Source organism: Psammomys obesus, unplaced genomic scaffold (assembly GCF_907164565.1).
Source record: "Psammomys obesus unplaced genomic scaffold, mPsaObe1.curated_primary_1811, whole genome shotgun sequence".
Taxonomy (NCBI): Eukaryota; Metazoa; Chordata; class Mammalia; order Rodentia; family Muridae; genus Psammomys; species Psammomys obesus.
This window is the reverse complement of record NW_026596046.1, coordinates 11363448-11366594: the sequence shown is the minus strand read 5'-3', so window position 1 is coordinate 11366594 and position 3147 is coordinate 11363448. Positions and strand designations below refer to the sequence as shown.

General features: G+C 46.6%; 1 non-coding gene across 1 annotated transcript; it reads left to right on the top strand.

Moving 5' to 3' along the window:
- The first annotated feature begins 2105 nt into the window (after window positions 1-2105).
- On the top strand, window positions 2106-2236 carry LOC129688775 (small nucleolar RNA SNORA17). Its single transcript, XR_008721995.1, has one exon. It is a non-coding gene; the product is annotated as a small nucleolar RNA SNORA17 (small nucleolar RNA).
- The last annotated feature ends 911 nt before the right edge of the window (window positions 2237-3147 follow it).

Genomic DNA, 3147 nt, shown 5'->3' with positions numbered 1-3147 from the left:
TTCTGCATTTGTTAAAGACGTGAGTTGGAACACCCAAGAACAAGTTAGGGCAGGATTTGACAATAGTAGGCCAGAGCCACCCTGCCTGCTAGTCCTGGTTAATAAGATTTTGTTGGAACTAACCCTGACAGGGTCATTTTCAGATATTCTTCAAAGAATTTAGATTTAGGTTTAATCATGTGTACTTGTGTGTAGCTGTGTGTGCGTTTGTGCATGAGTGCAGTGCCTACAGAGGCCAGGAAAGAGTATTAGTTCTCGTCAAGCTATAGGTACAAGTGGTTGTGAGCCACCTAACACGGATTCTGGGAAACGGAGGGTGGTCCTTTGCAAGACCAGTGTGTGTTCTTAACTGATAAGACATCTATCCAGTCCCTCACTTTCAGTTTCCTGTTGCTGCTTTTCATAGCACAACAGTGGGATGTATCCAAGTTCAGGAGATGGAAGTCATGGAGAGAGAACAGCAATGCTTCAAGGAGACACACAATCTTAGTCTAATGTTTAAGCTTTTTTAAAAAAAACTTTAAATCCATTGTGTAAATGCACCACAATTTCTGTATCCATTCCTCTTTTGATGGACATCTGGGTAGTTTCCAGTTTCTGGCTATTACGAATAAAGCTGCTACAAACACGGTTGAGCAAATGTCCTTGTCGTGTACTTGAGTATCTTTTGGATATATGCCTAGGAGCAGTATAGCTGGATCTTGAGGAAGTGTTATTACTAATTGTCGGAGAAAGCACCAGACTGATTTCCAAAGTGGTTGTACAAATTTACATTCCCACCAGCAATGGAGGAGGGTTCCCCTTTCTCCACAACCTCTTCAACATGTGTTGTCACTTGAGTTTTTGATCTTAGCCATTCTGATGGGTGTAAGGTGAAAGCTCAGGGTTGTTTTGATTTGCATCTCTCTGATGGCTAAGAACGTTGAGCATCTCTTTAAGTGTTTCTCCGCCATTCTATATTCCTCTATAGAGAAGTCTCTGTTTAGCTCTGTACCTCATTTTTTAATTGGATTGCTTGATTTATTGCTTTTTAACTTCTTTAGTTCTTTATATATTCTGAATATCAGCCCTCTGTCAGATATGGGGTTGGTGAAGATCCTTTCCCAGTCTGTAGGCTGTCATTTTGTTCTGACAACAGTGTTCTTTGCTTTACAGAAGCTTTTCAGTTTCATGAGGTCCCATTTATTGATTGTTGATCTTAGAGCCTGTGCTGTTGGTGTGAATACTACTCAGCAATTAAAAACAAAGAAATCATGAAATTTGCAGGTAAATGGTGGGATCTAGAAAAGATCATTCTGAGTGAGGTATCCCAGAAGCAGAAAGACACATACAGTATATATACTCACTTATAAGTGTATACTAGACCTATAAGATAGGTTAAACATACTAAAATCTATACACCTAAAGAAGATTAACAGCAAAGAGGACCCGGGGTAAGATGATCAATCCTCACTTAGAAAGACAAACGGGATGGACATTGGAAGTAGGAGAAAACAAGTAACAGGACAGGAGCTTACCACTGAGGTCCTCTGAAAGACTCTACCTAGCAGTGTAGCAAAGCAGATGCTAAGACTCATAACCAAACCTTGGGCAGAGTGCAGGGAATCATATGAAAGAAGGGGGAGTTAGTATGACCTGGATAGGACAGGAGCTCCACAAGGACCAAATATATCTGTGCACAAGGGTCTTATATGAGACTGTTTCTCTAACCAAGGACCATGTATGGATATAACCTAAAACCCCTGCTCAGATGTAGCCCATGGTAGCTCAGTATCCAAGTGGGTACCCTAGTAAGGGGAACAGGGGCTATTTCTGACATGAACTCAATGGCTGGCTCTTTGACCTCTCCCCCAACCCCTGAGGGAGTAGCAGACTTGCTAGGCCACAGAGGAGGACAATGCAGCCAGTCCTGAAGATACCTGATAAGCTAAGGTCAGATGGAAGGGGAGAAGAACCTCCCCTAGCAGTGGACTTAAAAAGGGGCAGGAAGGATATGAGGGAGGGAGGGTGGGATTGGGAGGGAATGAGGAAGGGGGCTAAGGCTGGGATACAGAGTAAATAACCTGTGATTAATATAAAAAATTATATAAAAAAACCTTTAAATCCCTGTCCCTAGAGGCTTTGTAGGTGTGGCTGCTGTGTCACACTTGCACCAGTAAGTGGCAGGAAGGAGAGAGGCCAGTCTGTGTTCAGTGTTCTGACCTGTGAGTATCAGAATGATTAGTAGCCTAACTTTCCCTGAAAACAGAGAGCCTGAAATGACTGCCAGTCAGGCCCCAGGGGGCCTGGGCTGGGAGCTAGCCTGAGATGACTAGGTCAGTGCTGCTGCACAGGCCCAAAAGGGAGACAAGAAGACCACAGGCCCTGCGCAGGACTGAACCTGAAACAGACCACTCTTACATGGAGTCACTTGGGCAGGCCTGGGAGAACAAGGAGTGAGCCCAGTCAGGCACCATGCAGGCCTGGGAAAGTGGGCCCAAGATGACCCCTGCCCAATGCCGTAATACACAAGTATGGTGTAGCACTCCTAAGTAAGGCAGAACACTCCTGAGACCACTCCTGAGACAACCCCAGACACTCAGAGACCCCTGTGCCCCACAAGGAGGAACAAGTAAGTAATGGAAGAGAAAGAGAAACAGAAGGGTGTGAGCCCAATGAAGAGAGGCAGAACTGGAGACTCAAGGGTAGTGAGACACAGCCTGATGTGAGTAGTTGGTGATGCCACCTGGGACCAAGCTGGGGTCCCGGGCTGTGCTGCCACCAGGGGCTACATCTGGATCCAGGGCCCTGCAGCAGCGGGGGTCTGTTACCATCAAAGGCCAGGCAGATGCCCCTGGTCTGGGCTGTCATCCGGGGACATGTTAATGTCTGAAAGTTGTACAGAACTGGCCCGACCCCTCACTTGGGCATCAAAGGAGAGCTTCCCTCACTCCTAGCCAGCTGCAGTACTAGGAAGAGAGGCCCCACTCCTTGCAAGGAGTTGCTGGTGAGCCGATCCTGAGGACGGGAGACTAGGAGAGCTGGATATGAGCCACCGTTTCCTGAGGGGTGGCATGGACAAAACAAAGATACCTTCCTCCCCTCTTACCCCTCACCAGCTGCAGCAGGTTGGATACCTGGCCTTGGGGTCATTAGAGCAGGAGAGCT